Raw genomic sequence first — 23,272 nt, forward strand, 5'->3', positions numbered from 1 at the left:
TAGGAGTGCAACACAAGTGCTCTGTTAATGCCCACTAATGGTTTCAATTATGGCCAATTGTTGCTTATTCAGTATGAACACAGGGTTTCTGACAGTTGACACAGTGATGACATTTTCCAGGTGGTGTTTGCTTATCTCATGTCCATTAAACAAAGCAATTTTCATGAAATATGGATATTGCTTACTTTGATGCAGTTGTCCAAATAATATTTGATACTACTTTTAAGTGGTAGTGTTTTTTATACACATCTGTAAATAGTAATAGCATAGTATAGAACTTATTGTACATGTATTTTCATGAAGAAGCTTGTATTTGCACCAAAACCTAAAACAAGAGTTTATCACTGTACACATTTTCTCGTCCTGAGTTCATATGTAACTTGCATGAATTCAAACAACTAAAGGCAACATGGTTGGATTCCTACTACAATTAATGCAAAATCATTATTTAGAAAAGCCTGTAAAAACATTTAAATCTTTCTAACTTGTATTGTTTATTGCTGTAACTGCCCATAATTTAATGTACGTGCCTTATCATCAATACATTCTAAAGTAAGAACTTTACAAAGGAGATCTGAAACATAACAATTATGTAATTGTAATGTTTCTCTCTTACAGATGTACTAAAGCTATTTTAGAACAGCTGTTGGTGTTTCCTCTTTGAAAACAGCTCTTGCTGTGTTGTGGGACACTTTAATATTTTGCCTGTGGTGGTAATCAGAGGACGCCGTCATCTCCAGGGAAAGCTCCGCCATTTCTCATACAGTCTAAAAGAAAGTTTCCTGCAGATTAATCCAATATATTGTCCCATGTTTCATTAGGTTTGATATATCACCAGACTTCCCATGCCAGTTAATGAAAAGAACTAAATTCTTTCACATATTACAATGAGATTGTGATTTTTGTGTTTCTCTTTTTTATTCATTAGATTCCAGACAGATGTCACATGAGAATAAGATTTCTGACTGTCACAAATAGAGTCAGTATTTTGTGAGATGGCAAGTGAGTCCAGGAACAAATGTGTAAAATTAATCAAGCAATATTAATAAGTCAGTCAATCTATCATAAAGATTAATAAGGATTGTTTCAATATGGTCTAAATATGCATATATAAAATATACGGATGAAAAAGTATGAAACATTTTAGACTTTTGGGACACCCAGTAAATAGACAAAGCAAAGAATTTACCTGTACAAATTCTGTGCTTGAATAATTACGAAAACACAATATTTATTTTAAAGTATAGACAAAAAGCATTACCTGTGCCTGGTTAGCATGAAAAGCCATGCAAGTGACCTATGAGCATCCATGCATTGTGTCCACTTGTTCAGATCGTCCTGCTTTTTGTAATTCTGTGGCACAAAGGCCTAATAACAGACAATGGAAAAGTAATCATTTTATGGTTGGGTGTAAAAAGCCAAAACTCACCATGAGACAATAAAACACATTTTTGTTCCAGTATTCAGATAAACATGAATAAAATTCTAACACTTCAAACATCATTATGATGGTGTAGCCAACAAATATGTCTCTCCAGGTAGAAGTAACGAAGCCTGTATGGTGCCACACATTTGTTTGTTTTCAAGTAAAGATGATATTCCAAGCAAAAAAAAATGCTTGTAGAATCCAAGATTATAATATAGTTTTATTTAAAAATAAAACAAGATGCTTCTTAGCCTATTGAAACCATAGCCTATTTGCCTATAAGATGTAGGTCTTGGATAATGAGGATTATTTACAGTGTCAATAGGACTGTTTTTATTTCTATTACACTATTTACACTATAAACAATCCACATTATCCTACCAAATGCAATTACCATTCTAAAGAAATAGGTGATAGAATCCGATTTGATGAACGTATAATTGTTTCATTTTAATAAAGTGGGTAGGTGTGTTTGTGAGTATGATGCATAACAAACATACAGTGATATGCTTTAAATATGCTATTTGCTCTGAATGGTGATAAGTACTAAGTTTAAAACAAGGCAAAATTGATAAGATTGTATCTGGAAAAAAATTGAGCAGTAATGGATGTTCTTGATAATGTACTACATCCTCCTAGTGTATGGATGTCCAAGCAAATGAGGATTAGTCAGGCAGGCACCAAGTTAGTCAATGAAGCAAAATACATTCAGTGATTCTTCTGAGTAACTGCATCTGGCATTTTTCATAAGCAAATACACATCCTGAAAGAAATACTTCATTCACACTTAGGAAGTATAATGTGTCTTTAAGTCTTTATTTATAATTAAACTAGATGCAAAATGAGGTTTAAACTTTTTCCTGTTGGTTTCAGTGGCAAGAAGCATGGCCTCTTATCTTATTATTGTTATGGCCCTGCACCCTGTACTGTGGCATTTTTATGGAACATTGGCTGCATTGTTGGGTGAAAATTTTCTTCAACTAAAATCATATAAAACTGTGGAACAGACACTCTCTTGCACTGGTCAAATGACTTGTAAACAATGCACTTTTAAATAAATGTGATTTCTGTTGAGTTCAATTATTTGGTTTAGAACTATGGCAGCATACTGGCTGTAAATTTCTAAACATCATACTGTATAAACACCATAATATTATAAGTCCCCTTATTCGGAAACATTGATCAACAGGGACAGAAGATCACACCTCAGGATGGTCTCTATGACACATGGTTTTATGACACAAGGCTTAGGTAATGCTTTACCTCATTTACTCTCCTCAGCACTGACAGACAAGGTGATGTCTTACCAAAAAAAATGTGTCACCACGTGCAGCTGCCATCATGCTGCAAATAATTGTCTGGTCCACTCTAGTTAAACCCCCTGGGGCACTACATAGCCTCTGGCTATTGTTTTCAGACAGGGCGAAAATGAAAAAGAGGCAGTAAGAAATAGAACAGAGGCAGAGAGGTGACAGAGTGAGAGAGCGAGAGAATGTTAATAAGGAGATGATGACAAATACCAGTTCTCATAGGAAGATTGGCAAACTGAAGGCTACAAAGAATAGGACATTTCCAGAGGTTTCTGGATTTTCAAAGCCTTTCAGAGTGACAGAGTAGCTCTTTCATCAAAACGGAACCAAGATATCTAAAAAGGGTCACATCACTAATTAAGACCTTCCAGGTACAGTAATTGGTGCAAGATATTTGGATTCATATGATAGTGTCAGCATTCACTACATTAGGCACAAAATAAGATTTATATGAAGGTAAACAGCAGTGGAGTAAATCATGAACTTCCCACAAATCAATGTTAATAAATTTTAATAAAGAATATGACAGAACCTTAACTCTGTCTAGAGAAGGCTGTCCACCAAAAATAACCAAGCAGTCATGGGGCAACAATCAGTATAATGCTACCACCACACTGCTGCATCATTTTAGGGATATTGTTCTGATGGTTTGACTATTTCAAACAATTTTGGCACACTCCAAACAGAAACTTGTATGGACTGTCTAGGTGATGGGTGTCTTGATACACTTGGACCCTTAGTTGCTTCTGTGAGTAAAGCCCTTCTTATCTGTTCACAGAGTTTTAGTGGACAGACTCTTGGAAAAGTAGGCAGACTCATGGTAGCACCATATTTATTCCATTTTTAATATTGGGTTTATGGAGCTTCAAAGGATGCTCAAAGTGTAGGATTAATTTATAATGACATTTTATTACATTTATGATGATATTTTATGGTTATTGAATTCTGGAGGTGTGGTGTTTGGTAACTGTGATGGTCACATTGAATACAAAATATTTTTATGCTTCTGTAATACAAGCAGAGTGTAATGTTGACAACCAATAGCATATTTGAAATATGAAACTTAAATTATTTTGACTGCCATCTCAATACAGGATAAATATTAATCTATTATGTAAATAACAGGTTCCGCAATTTTATTTATTATTTTACCGAATCATTCATGATCCATAGCTGAATTACAGAAACAATTTAATCTTCCTCTTACATTTTTATGGCTTTGCCAGAATTCCATGGTCTAAGGTTGACTCACAGAAACAACCTGACAGCATTTCTGAACATTTAGCTAAAAATGTGCTTTTGATTCCTTGGTGGTTTTACAAGCTTATCCGACTTGGCACTATATCTGTCGCTTCTGGCATGTCTGTTGCCCAGAGCTCTGCAAAACAAGGCTAAGGAAAGAGGGCTTTATGAACCTTGCTGGTTCACTGCAGATGTATAAAGATTTACAAGTTCACTTATAGCCTGAAACATTCTACCGAACAGAAGCACTTTTATGTTTTGTTTTTTTTAATACCTGCAATTTTGTCAGTAAGAGTATGTATAACAAAAAGTAAAAGGGTGTCAGGGGGCAGAGTGCACAGGGTACAACCTGAGGCAGTGCCTAAGAGGTGTTAAGCCTTGTCTCTTATATCTCCTAGAGGGAACGAGCATAAAACAAGTCCACAACACCACCCGTTTCCACTTCATTTGTATGCCGCTTCACAGCAGGAACTCCGCACAGAGAGCCTTCTAGACACCAATCAGCTCATTCTTAAGATATCAGTGGAAATAAAGGGATGAAAAACACAATTGGCGATATTGAGGCAGTTTAGCTTAATTATAGGTCTCTCTCTCATGCAAGGAGAAACAGGCACATCTGGCACAAAAGTCTGCAACCAACAGACATTCTGAAAGATAAACGCAAGTCACACACACACACACACACACAATTTGCTGCTTACACAGCACTCTTGTCTTCACCAGAGACTTTTTACTGAGACTCAAATCTTCCCTGTAATAACAGGTTGGCAAACGGAGTCTTATTGTTCACCATATGGCAAGCCTTCTGGCCGTGACACATTCAGAACACCAATGGCTAGATACATCTTCAGTCTGATATATATGAGCTACAAAGTTCTAATGAGCACTCTCAGGACCACACACACCTACACACCACATCTGTAAGCCCTAAATGCCAATGCACATACACTCTCCATATGTAAGGACTGAATGCACTCACTCACTCCTACACTCCGAGGACTGCAAGAACAAGTCACAGCACACTTCTCTTTTAGTATAATGATGGCTGCCAGAAACTTGTTGCTTTCCTTCTTGTGCTTTTTATCTTTCCATACTGCAATTTCAGCCCTATATCATACAAAACCCCTTTTTTCATAAATTTAATAAACTGAACTGAACTTGATTGCTGTAATTATAAGTTGCTGGTGCCTCCAGTCATTTTGAATCCACAAACACATTAAATCAAATATGTTCATGTAATTATGTGAGGGTTACAGTAAAACTGGGGCTTAGTGCTTCATTGTTGGAAATAATAAATCTATATGCCAGATTTAATAGAACCAAAAACTCTCTTAATATGCTGATGTAGAACATGGTTTCAGGCAGCCCAGCAGAAAACAACATATTTTTAAGTAATTATACAAATCTTTGTGGTCAAATAGGCTGATGTGCTTATGCAAACTTCTGAAATGTTTTGCATTTATTGAAAATAAGCCTTTGCAACCTTTGAATACTTCAGTTTATTCGGTTTTATAATAAGTAAACATGATGCAAAAAACGGCTTCTATGAAAATAAGATCGAGGGTCAAACTTCATGGTTTTTATACTTTGCTAGTGATGGTTGAGTCTGCATCTCTGAGAAGATGCCATTCTAATATCTCGTTATCTATTGTATGATTTCTGCTCTAGTGTGTACAAAGTTCATATCAGAGTCAAATTAATTCTTCAGTCACCAGGTTGATTCACCTGCCACATCTGTAGGAAAGTGAAATCGATGTGTAGGCAGGTGATGGCCTTCAATCTCCCCAGCATTAAATGGAAAATGAAAATGTATGACTCCCTTTATTTTGCACCTGCACAAGCATCTGCTATTTAGTGCATTTAGCTGCACCGGTCTAATGAAATATATAAAGCGAACATGACCTAGAGGAACACAGAACTACTCAAAGGAAAAACTATTCTCAAATAACTTTCTATTGCTCCGGTCTGAACATCAACATAGACACAAGGACGTTACCATTTACTCAAGTAAAGTATCTAGAGACAGGTATCAGAAACCTAAAAGCATGGAAGTTGTGCTGGACTGTAAATACAGGGTCATAGCCATCAGTTTGTGTATGATGAACAGCATCAGAGGTCAGATCCCTGAAATGTTTAATGCTCAGTGATCTGAGGAGCTATTTTTAATTTATTTATTTACTTATTTATTTACAGTATATATTTGAGAGCATACATTGCCACAGTGAAAATGTATATTATATAACACCCACTACGATCTCCCACATGAAACTCATTATCATTATAATACAAGGAACAAAGCTGATATATTGAATTCTTTCATGCATAGCTCACAGATTAAAAGGGACAACTTTCATTGTGATACAGATCTTCACAATCAGACAAAACAAAAGAAAAATAATAATTTGCAGACACCCTCTGCACACACCCAAATGTGTTCCATTGAATATGGTAGCGAATGACAGATAAATGTTCCCACTTACATCAGCAGGGTGCAAGAACAGAGTGAAGTGGTAGAGGACTGAATAGTCTGCAGGGGTCTGCTCTAGAAAAAAGGTGCTGTGTATAAGCTTACAGTATGTGTTTTACAGCAACCAAGAGATGAGAAGAAAGTACAGAAACATTGACACACATTGTTCATTAAGCACAACTGCAAAGTACAACATTTGATTAGAAAATACAATAGTCCATTCCATAGTAAGCAGATGTTTTTAAATGCATACACATGTCTAATTCACAGTATCCGGTACAACAGTTCTATCTGTTACAGAAGCTCTATTTGAACTCCATTGATCAAAGTCCTGTTTGCTTACAGTTGCCTTTTAGTCCTACTGCCAACAAGATTTTTCCATTTCCAGATATTTCACATTCATCAATGACAAGAAGCAAGACATGACACAAATTAACTTAAAACCACACCATGAGACGGAGCTTTGTCCAGCAACTTCCATATACACACACATCTGAGAATATCTGAGAACACTAGTGATAATGCTTTTCCATTCCTTTGTACAATTGTTTGCATTACGAACTATATTGTTTGGCAACGACTTGAAAAGGAAAATATTTGAAATTGGTATATCGCCTTGTTGCATTAAATGGCATTCCAGCTGCATGGACTCCAAGTTTGTGATCAAAATCCATCCATTTTAGATCAAATCCATCAGTATCACCTGAACACCTTCTGTATAAAAAAACAGTTCAAATCACATTATTACATTGAGATAGGCACCCAGAAGCAGTGCAGATTCCTAAATTAACTATTATTTATCACTTATAAATAAAAATTATAAATATTTTTTAAAAATTCAATTGAAAAAAATATATCAGAGATTATTAATGTGGTCAGAAAATCTTGGACTCCATTGTGTATGTGTAGATTTGCTGTAGCAGAGTTGGTATCTTAAAGTCTTGGATTTTGATTGCCTAAAATTAAGAGATGACTACAGCACAAGCCTCCTTTTAATTATCCTTTGGGAATATTGTATTATCTATTCTACAGGATTAATCAGAATGTAGTCCCAGAAGGAAAATTACATTTAAATGTTTATTCTACATCAGCTGTTTTTTTCAGTGGACATGATCGACCATTTATCACATTACAATTATTTATGTGAGTAGAAAACATGTATGTAGCACTCCTATCCCACCCTTTACAATAAGAGCACTCTACATGTACACGCTCTGATAACACTTTAAATCAAGCCTTCTCTAACTATCTTTATTTAATGCATTAATTAAAATTAACAAAACATGAACTTCAGCATAATTAAACCACACTTGATTTGTACACATGGTTTATCTGACATTTATTTCAATGATATTGAAATACACCTTACTGTGACTGTTTTATTCATCAACTAAAAAAGCCCACATAAATTAAGGTATATTAAATACAACATGTTGTTAAATGTTGATAAATTACTGAACTCTGGTCTCCACCTCCGTTCTGAATTTTGCTAACCTGGGATTCATTGGACTTCATTAAAATGTATGAATATTGGCTAATGCTGATGTTGATAATTTGGCTTAATTGTTTATTTAAAGAAAACACACAAACTAATGCTAGACTTTTTTACATTGTTTACAGTGTATTAATACTGACATATGTGGTTTATGTAAATTAATGTTAAATGATATAATTTAAGTGAACCATAATATAAAAGTACTATTGATTGAGACATTTGCCATATGGGTAACAGTTATTTTATCAGAATTTAAAACATGTCTAAGACTAGATTTGGGTTTGATGAGGAGTGGGATTATTATATAGATTAATTCAGACCCTCAGTCTGAAACATCAACCCCCTGGACACAGGTGGACAGAGTGTCCCTCATTTATTCCAAGTGTAGGGTCACTTGAGTTCAGACACCATTAGTCAGGTGTGGCAGCATTAATCATACTGCAGAATTACTCTTCGCTATTAAACAGCTTAGTTTATGAGACAAATACCCCATGCTGAAGGAATCAGTTTGCTTCGCTTTTTTAAGAATCTGAATTCTTAAAACTAAATATCTTGTGATCTGTGTTTGGCATTCATTTTCTAAACATGTACTGACATGTTGGGTCAGAAATTAAATAACTTCATGCTCAAGGGCAAGGAATAAAAACTAAGGTTAAGGATATTAATGGCAAATTAAGATACTCGTGCAACTGAAGATCCCAGACTGAGATAAATTATTTCCTCTTGATATCCATCTGTTTTAGTCCAGTATTTTCTCAGACCACTGCAACTATTACTACATAATAAAACTCCAGCTGCAACGAGCAGTGAATATTTAACAGCACATAATCAGTAAAAGCTATTTTATAGTCGGTTGATTAGCCTCCCACTAATTTTGGTCACTGTTTAAAATCATGTATCCTTTTGGGATTATGACCCAGTGACAGGGACAGGTTTACAGAAGATTATATGCTTGCTCATCATGTCTACAGTAGAAGCAACCATAAACTTGTTTTTAATGCCAGAGTCAAGGAACTTGTGGCATGGTCACAATTCTATTTGCCGACTTAGCTTTCAAAGTTGGTTCTTTCTCTCTGGCTGAAAATATATATATATGCAAGGTTCTTTTTCTGCCCTTCATTTGTGTTTTATACATTGTTCAATCAGTTAAATTATAAACAGTACAGTATGTTAAGCTTTAAAGGGGAGGGCGGTACAACCAGACAAGACAATAGATGCAGGAAAGGTCATATAAAAAAAAAATTTTAAAAAAACATTCAGCATTAAATTTCTTTGTCACGTCACCTAGTAGTGCATAATGGCTCATATGAAATAAGGCACTTATGCTTTAAGAATTTGTAGTTTTTCATAAGCAGTTCTGTTTTTACCCTGCAATACTAGGGGGAATATATTGAGAGATAAGTTGGTGGGAAGAGACATTTTAAAAACTCTTTTCTGCACGGATTTGATGACCAGAGAACACACTCAGAGAGCAGGTCTGATTATTTTGGAGGCTTTGTACACAATTTATTCAAGTTTTGTTCTTGTTGACATTGCGAGTCAGAATATAAGACAATCTTACAAGGCTGACCAGTGTTTGAATTCACACTCTCAACAAAGTAGTTTCTAAAGATTTACATCAGAACAGAATATTAGTTTTATCTATTCATTTTGTAAAGACTGAGCTTTATGCAGCTACAATGATTGGTAAAAGCCCCTGAAAAGGAACGGTAGCATTAGGAGGGAATGGCAGTGCTCGATTACATTTCTATACCAATACAAATGTCACTGGAAATACCAAGATTTTGTTCAAGTGTACATGTGCATGTTTTGTGCAAGTGTATGTGTGCATGTTTGTCTAGACATCTTGAATAGCAGATTATGTTGATAAGATGAGAAGACATGATGAACAGGTGATAATGACACAAACGTGGCTTAGATTAGAGGTCAGATCTAGTTGCTCTCAGTGTCTAATGAGCGATGGGTCTTGAGAGGTTAGTTTCTTCCTTTAATCTGAAAAAGTATAGCAATGCTCCACATCCAGTAAAGCAACCAATAGGGTTTTAATGGTAGCTCGGTCTTAATCAAGCCGCCTGTAGATAAAAAGCCAAAACAGCAGCTATGTTTTCCGGTGTCTCATCATTTTTGCCTTTTAGAGAAAGAACAATTTCAAAACCTACAGAAACTACTGAGCTGTCTGCAGAATGATTGCAGATAGAAACAGCATGGATTTAGACTTTTGCAGTAATCTTTAAATAGCAACACTTCAGCCTTCAAAAGTACATAGTCTCCATCTGATAAACTGACTCACATCAGCACAAAGTGTTTGGAGGATTGTAGTTGCTCTCATGGAGGCTTTCACTTTCAAGAGTGATATTTACTGTGGGTTTTAGGGGAACAGCATATTTAGACAAATTGCTAAACTATCCCCTGCAGCACACATTATTGCTGCTAAAATGACAAATGGCCTACACATAGCCTCAGCAGAACTAAAGTTCACAATCTAGAAGCTTTTCTTTGCTATGCCACCTCCAGTAAGGTTCTTACTAGGAGTCCTGCTGGTCCAACAATAATGACCGGTCATCTCTTCAGCATCATGGACAGATGGCTGCATGACTGGCCCCACTCCATCTATGTACAAGGTCAATCCCCCACCCCTTCTTCTTCTCTTCTCTCCTGGGCCCCATTGTTCTTTACATGGCTTTCTTCGAAACATCCTCAGCACATGCCACCCAGGTGATGAGGAGGTGCTGACCCTGTTTAACCCATCTCCCCTTTGGGAAAAGGCTGGATTGATTGAGGAAAACTGAAATGGGTGAATTATCATTAACAAGTATCTCATTGCACTGGAGATCAAACACCCACATGGCTATGTTACATGAATTTGGTCAAACATATTGGACCAGTTAAATAATAACATAATGTGTATAAATGTCAAATATTTACCAATAATTCAAATAAAATAATTTAAAGTAATTCATCTCCTGAAATTCAGTTAACTTCCCCTTGGTATAGTCAATACAGCCATCAGATCATGTGTGGTTTTCAATGGAAATCTCTCTTTTGTTTATATTTTCATATACTTTGATAATTTCACAGTTTAGATCATATTTATTTCTGAGGGGTTGGATGCATAATTATTATCATATTTTTACCATTATTAGTAAATCAAATAATGAAAATATGTAGACAATGTTATAGGGTAATTTATGATTGCTTCTTGTGAATGCACTACATTAAATAAAACAATTCATTGTAGCTCAAGGTGTATGACCAAGTACAGTTAATCGTGTTTATAATCATTGTATTATTGTATGTTTTATTTACAGTTCTTATACTCTACAATTATTCTCTAAAACTCTAACATTTGCATTGTTCCCCAATGAAGTATCCCTGAAGACTGTCACTGAATCAGTTTGTCATTCTATAGAAATATTGTTTGATTAAAGCAAACAACATCCATAATAAAACAGTCAGGTATATATGTAGGGTTTGGCTATGGTAAATGCCTCCCCAGTGCACAAATATTTGGTTGTATGGGCAACACCTGAAAAATCAAGATTTACTGTAAGTCCATTTTAAGCAATTTAACCACTACTCTTTTTTGCTGTGATAGAATGAATCTGACAGTTGACAAATTTAGCTTGTGGAATCTTTGGGCTATTTGGTGTTGAATGAATTTAGTGCATAAAGATAACAAGAGTACATCTCTGCTCAGAGAGAACTAATTGAAATAAATATAAAATTAGTTTATATACTGTACAAATAAATAAATAAATAAATAAATAAAATAGTACTGAGCCATATGGGAATAATATGTGAAATGCACAGGTAATATTAAATATTAATCTACAAGGGCCGGAGCTATTCCAATGTGTAAAACCTCAAGACCTGAAATAAAGAGACTTTTTCATGTTAGTATTATCGGAAATAAGCACTATGGTAGCATGTGGTAAAATCAACACCTCGGTCCCAAGTTAAAAATATAACATTGCCTTAAATAATTTCTTCATCTCTTGCCAGCTGTCTGTGAATCAGCTATGCCAAGACTCTGAGACAAAACAATCAAACTGAAAGAAGTTGGTGGCCTAATTACCAGTACATCACAATCTGCCATCTTCAATCAATACATGGCCAGTTCTGGAAGAAAGAAAACCATTTATCCTAATCCAGAATAAGAAGAGAGCATTGATATGCTGGTGGGGCTGGACATATTGATAGTCAGGATCAATGATCTATGATCAGAGGCAATGTGTACCTGCCAGAGGGAGAAAGATATACCTGCATAAAAGCTCTATCTATAAGGTCGTACATCTGATCATTTCAGAGAGAGATAGCACACAAGAGAGAGAAAGAGAGAAGTGATATTGCAGCTAATCCCTCAGTCTAAATCACCCAACTTCCCTGCCAACTTCAAAAGCTGTGTGTATATAAGTTGCAATTAGTGATCTAGTCAATATAAAAGTAGGAGGCTGTGATCACAATAGCAAGATGGGGAGGTGGGGAGTTCAGGGCTGGCACACAAATACAAGACAAAGATACCAAAAGTATCATGCAATAAAAAAGTATTAAAAAAGCTATTTAAATATAGAAAGAAATGGTGAGTAGTTCCAGTCAAGTGAATAAGCAAAGGCAGCAAAATAACCCAAGGCAGAGAAAATCAATTCTTCCACAAGTGAGAAGCAATTAAGATGTGATTTTTATACCTGCACTTCACCACACACTGTAAACTTGTCCTGAATATTTATAGTGGTTTTAACTGTCCACCACATCACTCTCTGAAGTGTCACAAAGCAGCTGTAATCAAGACTTGGAGATGAGTCCCATTCCGAGGCTCTCTATCTCTCCTCACAGTCGATAACTCTGCATTCTGCTGTGCATGTAAATGCTTACTGCCTCATTCAGTGTTTCATCAGCTGCATCAGAGTGCAGAGCAGAAAACCATCACAGCCTTAAAGGAATTCTTATAGATGATTTTGGCTTAACATCAAAACAATTAACTTTGTTATATCATATCCAGTGAGGTTAGCATGTTTATCTCACAGCTTTGGAGTTGGACGTCTGATTCTTGTCTCTAATCTGTGTGCATAGTTTGCATGTTCTCCCTGTGCATTGGAGGTTTCCATTGTGTACTCTGGTTTTCTAGCCAGTCTAAAGACATGCATAATAAGCTGACTGTGGTGGCCCAAGTGGTTAACTCTTTGGATTGTTGCTCAGAGGATCAGGGTTCAAGCCCCTGCACTGTGAAGCTGCCACCATTGGACCCATGCGTAAGGCTTTTAACCCTTCCTGCTCTAGGGGCTGATCCTCTGCTCTGACCCCAAACTCTAAAGTTAGGATATGTGAATAAATGCTTTACAGCACAGTGAAATTTTATGTGACAAGCAAATGTAAATTGTCCATGGTGTCTGCAGTTGTGCCCAGTGATGGGTTGGCACAATGTCCAGGTATCCCTTGTTCAAGTTCCCTAGGATAGAGTCCAGGACCCCACAACCCTGTATATGGGTTGATATAATATATCATATATATGATGCATATCATATCCAGGGTGGCAACAATAGTGCAGCATGCAGTGTTGCCATCTTATAGCTGCATAGTTTCGTTTCACTTTTGCTTCTAGTGTCTGCCTGGGATTCTTCCTATTCTCAACATTTTTCTCACCTCCAAAAAACATGCCAGTAGGTGGATTGTATAAGCTAAATTACTCCTGGGTGTGAATGACTGTGTGAATGTGTGCAATGCCTCCAAGGCGTATTTTCACTTACATCCAGCATTCCCAGAACAGGCTCCAGATTCAGTGCTACCATGAAGAGTATAATTACTGAAGATGAATGCATGTATAAATATGATATACAATAATGTTAGTCATGCTGTCATGTTAATGATTCCTAATTTATACTGGTGACATTAATATTGGCTAGGGTGGTCCACTATCTGTAGCTAAGCATTAATTCATTTGATATTAGAGGGAGATATACAGAAGGCTTAACAACAAAAGATGTTCTGTAGAAAAAAATCTATTTTGCATAGTTTCATCTTTTCTGCAAAAATGTATACAATTATGCACAGTAATTCAGAGTACAATGATGGAGAACACTAATTTGTAATGCATAAATATTACTCTAACTGAGGCAGTCCTAATAAATTAAAAATGTTTGGAGAAGAAAATGTGGTCATGTAAAATCTACAGTCAGAAGCTTTTACAGTATCTGAATTTCAGTCCTTTTTGATCTGTCCTGTTAAGCTTTGTAAGCAATCACAAATTGCTCAACCATGTTTTATTGACTGAAAAGTACCAAAGCACTGTGCTTTAATTAGAACTCTACATGCTTGTGTGAAAGAAAAGGGACAGGATCAGTATTAGCTGACCAAGCGTTAACAGCAGTCCCTAATTGTACCTATGCCTACTATCTCAAGATCAGACTCATCGTACGTACCAACACAGGAAAACTAAATGAGCTGGTTAAATGTGGATCAAGTACTGTATACTGTATATGCAGGAGATAGAGATGGAAAGACTGAACATTTGAATTGATTAGGGGATTATGTCTGAATTACTATGGCAAACGGTGCTTTTGAAAAGAAATATCCTGCAATACGTTTAAAAAAAGGGGAAAAAAAGAAAGAAAAAAAAAAAGGAAAACCTCTCCATTTTGTTTTGGGTCTATATATTCACAGGTTGAGGAATTTTGGCCAAAACCCAGTTTCTCATCTTTGTTGGCTATTTTCCAGAATTCTGCCACAGCAACATCGAAAAGCTTCTCCCAGAACACTACATATTTCTAAATGGGATTGATTACATAGTCCACAAATCCTGATTTATATCTGCTCCTGTAATCCTCTGGGTCTACTATCAAATTATCACAAGAAAAAGCTCACTCCATATTTCATTCTCTCAGGCTTTGGAAGAATTTTATTTTTGTCAGTCTTTTATCTCACGGCACAAACTTAATACTGTCAATTTGCATTCAGTTTATGATTTGTCCTGGTCAGTGCAACATTCCTATTCAGTTTCCCAGAAAAAAAAGCTCAGGGATTAGTAAATTAATGGATGTATGATTGCATAGGCAATGAAAAACAATTCTTCCTAACAAACAGCTCTTGAAATGCCTGAGGGTAAAGAGGAAAAGTTTACCTTCCTGTTCTCTGTGGGGGTGAAGCTTTGTTCCAACCACAATAGTGAACATCCCAGAGAACATCAAAGGAACTCCGTGTTTTCTAACCCCTACACTAATGAGAGAAGACTGCATCACACAAGTGTGTTTACGTGGAGGGATTTAAACTGCTAGGATATACAGACCCCGTACAGTCTAGGGTCTGTTTTTAATTCACAAGTAATGAGTAGTGTGTGTAGGAAGTGAAATAGCTTAGATGCTTAGAGTGATGATTAACAACTTCATTTGAAACACTATAAATTCAAATCAATGTTGTGCAAAAAAAAAACAATGAGTGTATTTATATTTGTATTTATTTATTTATTTGCTATTTATCACAAATATTTTAATTAAGCAAGAAGAAGATATTTACATTTACATTTATGAGGACAAGTAATTTCAATGAATTTTGTACATTCATGTAGTGTATGTGCACCTGTACTTCTTGGCATGAAAACAAGTAAACAAACAAAAAAGGTTTACCTTGAAAATCATGCTCTGTCAGGGGAGCAACACTAAGCGTTTATTTATCAGCTCAAGACCTGCTAGTAATGCATCACAAGGCACTGCAACTAGCCTTGGTATTTACTATCTGACAGGACCTCACTAATATCATTATGGATTATACAGTAACTGTGCCCTACAATTTACTGCGTTTTATGGCTTTAGGATTGCTTGGCCGCCTTGGTCCATAAACGTGAAGGTAGATGATTCTTCATGGACTGAGAGGTGTAGAACATTGCGTTACCTCCAGATCAGCATGTTTTCAACCCAAGGATGCAGTTGGTGCAACCCACACGCACACATCTTTTAACAGAAGTCGTCTTCACTTCAAAAGGGCAAAACTGAATTGATTATTGATTCCACCAGCCTACATTAGCATAACCAGTGTGTGTTCCCATTAGAAAAGAAGAATTCATAGCTTTTGTGCTACCCTGCTATGCATGCCACCTGCTATTACAAAAGGATCTTATCAGAAATTTATGAAATAGCAAGTCTAATCGTATTAGCAGGCAATTAATATACAAAACAATATCCAACTATTCACAAACTGATCTGGAAGTCAAGGTCAATGGAGTGATTTTTTTTTACCAATTATTTTTAACAATTAGCGACAGGCTTAGCTGTTACTATTCCCAAAGGAACATCTACTGTCAGGTGTTGGGGGACTGACCCTTGCTGTTTTATTAATATTAATGTATTTTTACTGTAATGAACATCAATGTAGTTATGGGACTAAAAAGTGTAGCCTTCCTGCTTGTGCTAAAATAGTCTCTCCACTATAGATTAGAGATTTCCTATTGAAACAAAGACTTGGATATTTAAACTCCTCATCCATTTGCTTCCTTTATTTTATCTGCTAGTATTCATAAGCATGTCATCATCCCCCACCTTCTGCTCCCCCATCATTAGTTTTTATGGTAATTCCACTGGAAAAAACATCGCAGAAATAATTATCTTGATTATTCTGGATAGATTATGTAGCAGGGATTTTGCAGATCCTCTCATCTTTGGCTGCAGGGCATTTCATTCTCCCCACAAGTGGAATTATTGTAATGAGCGGATGTTTAATTATTATTTTAAATACAGCCCATTCGAATGATTTGTGCATACGCTGCACTTGAGTTTCTATCTATTTAAACTCATCAAATGTAGCCATTTTATTAAAAAGTAGTAGAATATAAAAGGTCTTAAATGTATGGTAAAGAGTAAGATTTTTCGTTTTCAGTCAGCTCTTGTAGACTAAGCACATATTTTGGTAGCTTATTCAAATCCAAGGCAGAGGAAAAAAGGAGATATGTATTGAGTTTGGCTTGATGTGATAGAAACAGATAAAAAAAAAAGTAAATGAAAAGCAACATTAGACAACATGATTCTCACAGCTCAGCACTCTCCAACTACAACAAACAGCTATGGCTGTTAGGATGGTAGGTTCTTCCACAGTGTTTCTAGTAGAATGAATAACACCAAACAATAGCCAAGAGCAGAAACCACAGGCTGATCCTATCTTCTATTCTCTCAAATATTAGGAGGAGAAAGCACAAGGGCAGCAGTCTCAAAGGACAGCATCTATTATTCATCTAAAGGCCTTATGAATTAGAAATGAGATAATCTAGCTATATATGTTTTTGATGTTAAACTTAAAAAATATATAACAATTAACACTCACCTACTGAAAAATAATCAAGAACCTAATTAAAATAAAATAAATAAATCATAATCTAAGTAATGTGTAATTCAATTTGCAATTGTATTATTGCAAAAAAAACCTAACAAAATGCATGTATCGTGATCCGATCGTTTACCAAAAAAATATTATGCCATTTTTGTTCATTTCTTTAAATAAGCTGACTTGAATGTGGACCTTACTGCTACTGCTTCAAATGACGTAAAAAATCTAGCCAAGTGCCAAATACATCCATCTGTTAATTAATATCCACAATTTAAGCCTGCCAGCCTGTGGAAATTAAGATGTTAGATTGTACTTACACTTTAGCCACTGCAAAGCATAATTTGATATGAAACATTACAGCAATATTAGGACTTGATTAATTCTCTCCCATGTGATTAATTAACCATAAATCCTTACAGCGTTCAAGACCTCTGTTCGATTCCATGTTGTGTTATGATTAAAAGTATCACAACCCTGACTGAATATATATTTGCGAGCAAACAACCTCCCAGGAAGACTTCATCATGTAGACAGTGTCCATTCATCACTGGAAAACACCCTGACAAGTGGTCGTAAGCGGCGCTCTGAGGTGCCGAGCTATGAAAACTGCTGCATCCCAGAGCAACACAATCACCATAACTCTCTCAGTTTAGTACCACGGCACGGACATGCTTCAGTCCGGGAGCCTTTCTGCGAGTAGGCAGATCAGCTGGACCAGGGAGAGTTGTATACACCTACGGCAGGGAGTATGTGCACCACCATGGAGATCAAAGAGATTTATAGCTAAGGTTCTGAAATAAATGTAATTTTTACATGGAGAGAAAACAAAATCTTATAGAAAAGTTACACAAATGAAATAACAAGTAGCCTTACTTAAAAGCTAATGACTAACATATTTTGTCTTCCATAGGTTCTTAGCAGGTCTCAGAGCATTTCTATAGGTATTAACTGAAGAGCAACCATGGCCCAAAATCTTAGAGGTCACTTTATTATCCTCATCTTCCTTCCAAACTTTGTCCTTTTTATTGAGTTGTCAGATCCCACGCAAGTGTCCATCTGTTTGCCTACTCCAAAGGGCAGATGTCTCTCACCCAAGCCTTATTTTCGTTCTCTTGTTCTTCCTTCCTTTGCCGCAGGTGCTCTTTTAATCAGTGCAATGTACTGACAGTCTCACACTCTACTGGTCCCTATGTCACTTGCACAGTTGCCCAACTCAGCATCCCGATGGTGGCTGACCAATGCACGCTGGCTTCAAGACATAATGAGATCAGACAGGATGCAAATGTGCACCAGCAGGAGAGGAGAGAGCATAGAGTTAGAGGTGTGGTCTGGTTTGTTAAGTCATTATACAGCGCAGTTTCAGTAACATTGCAGACCACTGGGTAATATGTCCACTTTAGACAATCAAAATCTTCTAAATAACACCTGTAGAAAGTTCATAAACAGATCTAGCTTGTCAGTGTTTGGTTTATCGATCAGAATAAATGATTATAAGAAAGGTCACCCACATGCTCAGTGTACTGTATAATGATGTTGCACTCTTTAAGACAACACTTTAAACTGCAAAGCATGCCATTCAATAAGTTCATTGTAACGAATAACAAGCAAAGAGATGACTCCTAACACCTAGACCGAGAGGTCATGTTTATTCAAACTGTGCCCGCCACCTCAATTTTAGCTCTCTAATATTAGACAGTGATTTATTTTAAATGACATTGGCCAACACAACACAATTGACAGGTAATTTATTTTCTCTTAAAAAAATTACCATTGTTAACAGGCCAACTATAAAATGGAATCATAATGAATAAGCTTAGAGCACAGCTTGCTTAAATAACCTGCACATGTTACCTTCATCATTTAGCTGGAAGATATGATTAAAAGCAACGGTTAATATATGCCAGTTAATTGAACTATTATTTTTGAATCACATTTAAATTGAACACAGTGTGTTCATGGATTGTTGCAATTAGCTGTAATTTGCAAAAAAAAAAAATGTTTTGCTTTTATGCTAAATAAATGTGAGGCTAGCTAAAATGGCTAAGTTGAATGCTTATAAGTTTTGAAGTGCTATTGCTACCATGCCGTTACTGGTCAAATTTATAATTATTTTGGAAAGTTAGAGTAGTACTTTTCCAGATGAATCAATCATACACGTCAAGGATAATATGGATGGAAAAGGGAGTACAACCCAAGTTAATGCAAGACCCCATCACACGAATAGAAGATTTTGCTCATTGTCTTTCAGCCAAACATGAGTAAGTTTGGGCTCATAGTGAATCAAGAGCCTATCCACTGGGATGCAAGATACTGTAGGATGCCATTCCATCACAGAGCAGAGTTACTTAGGGGAAAATTAGAGTTGTCAGAAAATCTACAACAACGTCCTTAATCTTATCTGCAAAGGCCTGTGTGGCTGCAAGTTTTCATTCCAACCAAACAGGAGTCATGCCTGATTCCACTTCTTCAAATATCTGATTCTGGTCTTCAAACATGTATTAAATGTGTCTGGCTAGGATGAAAAACAAACCTGCAGCCACAACAGTCCTTTGAACATAAAATAGAAGCTCTATAAATGTGTTTTGTTAAGAAACAAGCATTTGCTGTACTGAAAATTCCTTTATATGAAACTCCATAAAGAGATCAATTGGCATCTTGCTACAGCACAAACAAATATTACTTAGCAGTAACTAACATTAACAAATTTATCTTAACTTTCTAAAAATGAAATGTCAGCAAGCTCTTAGCTGTTTGTATTATGTGCAATTCACATTTGAATCTAAAATGTATCTCACTGTAATATATGGGTTCAAGTTAAAATAATAATTCAAAAGATGTGCTGTTTGAATCAGAAAGTAAATGAATTAGAGATGTAAAAAACTTTTTTTAAGTAATGCAAGTAGTCTTTTCGAATCTGGAACAAACGAAATTGTAAAAGAGTACTACAAGATCTCTTTTAGATCTGCATTTGTACAGAAAACTGACACCAACATTCACCCTAATGACAGATTTGGCAAAGCTGAAAGAAAAGTGATTGTCAGTTCTGTCTCCAAATCTTTCTCAAAAGCCTTATGCCTGGAGGGATATGGAGCATCTCATTGTTACAGGTTACACAAATGCTTCAAACACCAAGAAAAAGACATTTTTACTCTCTCTCTTTACATGCATTTGTGAACAGGTTATATGTACAACAGGAAGCTGATCACCCATATTTCTTGAAGATCATGGGAAGAAGAAAAGTGTGCTCTAATATTTTTTTTTTATTTTGACTGAAATTATGATATTAACAGTTAAGGTCAATTTAAATGTACAATACTTTGCCCACTAGAAAGTAAATGTTTAATAAATATCTTATAAATAAAATTCTGACAAAGAATGCTCCGAATGCCACCATGTTATTAACATTGTGTCTAGGAAACCACATTTTGTACATTTCCTAATTCTTTGCAAAACACAGTTATTAAATGTATGCTTTTTTAGATTTAATGATGAAAACAGTTTTTTTTTTTTTTTGGTTTATTGATTATAAAGAAGATTAAGTGTTGTCAAGAGCAGAGTTACATTCTAGTGCAACTACAGACAGAACTGAAAGCCAAATTAAATTACAGCATTCCTTTGAGTTGAAATTATAAACATTGATGCCAGAGTTGGTTTTTTTTTGTTGTTTGTTTGTTTGTTTTTTACTTAAACAATTTTTCATACATACCTTAAGACAAGCTTAAATGCTATGTAGAAATATCGTGTGTAAAATCTTGCCAGGGTATAATACCGAGTGATTTGTGCTGCTGTGTCCCAGAGAAAGGCAGTTATAGTTCGAAGCATAAAGCACTCTGATACTAAAGTCTCCGTGCAGAGAACGTGGCAGACCTGTATGCCATATGTTCAGTAAATGCAGGCTCAGGTAGCTTGTCACATTCCTGTAGTAAATGGACCAATTCCCACAAATTTAGCAGAGCCATCATGTCCAAGTGCGTGCTAGAGTTGTGTTAGTGTCTAATCTAGTGATGTAAATGGGAAAAACATGCCAGTCACACACAGTAGCTCAGATGGTGTTCTCGTTGAAAAGACGCCCGAAAGCTGCACACCTCCCTTCTGAATTTCTGTTCCGTTTCAGCAGAAGGCAAGCAATTACCAACTGAAATATATTCCAAGTGAGAAGGTCGTGGCATGAGAGAGTGAAAAAGTACACATCAGAGTAAATTGATGCAATCTGTCGTTTGATCTTTTTTTTTTTTTAACTGTACTTTTGCACTTTCATGGTGTAGCCTAAAAATAGCTTGCTTATCAAGACCAAGGAACGCATTATCTTTGGAATTCAGGTCATGTGAGGTTTTTGGTCAGTACAAAGATGCAGATGCAGACTTCAACCACCGCCAGAACCACCACCACCAGGCTGTAGCTGATATGTAACAAGGGAAGCATTTCCCCACAACAGCTTACAGTTGATCTAAAAGAATAAATCCGTGGCTATATTTCATTGCATTTCTAAACATTCAGCACTCACCAATTCTCATTGTGAGAAACTCAAGAAGTGCTACATCACTCTCTAGCACAAGTGAAGTGAGTCAGATAACTTCAGTGTCCTTTTTTGGTTCTGACAAATGAAGTCTGTTATAAACGCTGTTTTGAAATGTACAACACATTATGTTAAGACAGTATTTGATTTATTTAGCAAACTACTCCAATCTCTGCATCATGACTGTTGACTTTCTTTTGTTTACTTTGCTAGCAAGTTACTGCTTAGTTTTGTGTAATGGTGTCTTGTTTTAAAAATGTTTTCTTCTAATCGTTCCCCTTTTTCTCCTGTCAAGCACTCCCTTTTTTAAGGTGAAAACATTTGTACAGTCCTGTTCACTGTTCCAATTAAGTGTTGTGTGCAAATGTACAAAGAAATAGCTTCATGAAATGTTCCTCTTAAAAACTACTCCTTATTGGCGGTAAGTTGTTTGACATAAGTGTTATTCACTTCCATGTTGTAAATAGAACTCAGTGAGTGACTGTTAAAAAGGGAAATGAGAAAGAGTTTGTGGTATTTTTTATTATTTAATTTCTCATATGTGAAAAGTCTCATCTAATGAGTAAATGTATTTTTTCTTGAGAGACCAAAGAAATGAAGAAGCAGTGAAATCTCCAAAGCTCAGAACAGATTGTGCTGTAACACAAACCTTGTAAACCTTGTAATTGAAGAGATAAATGAACATGTTACAGCAAAGAACACGCAGTAATGATCACTGACCTGCCAGGATTGGTGGTAGTCACAATGATTCAACCAGCACCACCACCCGCTATGATTTAGCCACCCTTAGTGACTGCATCTTTAGCATCACGACCAACTGGGGAAAGGGGTGAGTAAATAGGCAATTATGAAACAATGAACAGGTGTGTAGGATCAACCAATTACCCTTCCACTTCCTCTGACTGATTTCACCCCCTTTTTCCATATTCCACCATATCCCTGTCTGCTACACACAGTTTAAAAAATGACAGGCTTTCCCTTTAAATAAACTGGGTTTTTTCCCTGTCCCATAAGATAATGCACCATCTGGATTTGTTAATTCTCTGCATCAACTCTAAATCATGATTTTGTGGTGCATGGCTGGAACCATGGCGATAAATTTAATATACAGTCTGTGGTGTGAGAATCCTAGAAAACCATGAGCTCGCTACAACCATCATTTTCTCTTTCCTCTGTCTAATCTATTACACTCTATTTTTCTCTCTCTCTTTTTACTGATCCCAAGTGGATTCACTTTTGTCTGTAATTCAGTACCAGTCTCTCTCTCTCTCTCTCTCTCTCTCTCTCTCTCTCTCTCTCTCTCTCTCTCTCTCTCTTCCTCTCTCCCCTCTCTCCCTCTCTCTCCATCAATCTCTCTCTCTCTCTCTCTCTCTCTATCTCTCTCTCTCTCTCCTCCTCTCTCCCCTCTCTCTCTCTCTCTCTCTCTCTCTCTCTCTTCCTCTCTCCCCTCTCTCCCTCTCTCTATCAATCTCTCTCTCTCTCTCTCTCTCTCTCTCTCTCTCTCTCTCTC

General features: G+C 36.2%; 1 long non-coding RNA gene across 1 annotated transcript; it reads right to left on the reverse strand.

The window, feature by feature from the left end:
* Window positions 1-220: 220 nt before the first annotated feature.
* LOC113659419 lies at window positions 221-22,585 on the reverse strand. The gene is made up of 3 exons (XR_003444636.2): window positions 22,483-22,585; window positions 1,262-1,368; window positions 221-767 (listed from the first exon to the last, which is right to left on the reverse strand). It is a non-coding gene; the product is annotated as an uncharacterized LOC113659419 (long non-coding RNA).
* Window positions 22,586-23,272: the final 687 nt, after the last annotated feature.

This window comes from Tachysurus fulvidraco, chromosome 12 (assembly GCF_022655615.1).
Source record: "Tachysurus fulvidraco isolate hzauxx_2018 chromosome 12, HZAU_PFXX_2.0, whole genome shotgun sequence".
In the NCBI taxonomy this organism is placed as follows: Eukaryota; Metazoa; Chordata; class Actinopteri; order Siluriformes; family Bagridae; genus Tachysurus; species Tachysurus fulvidraco.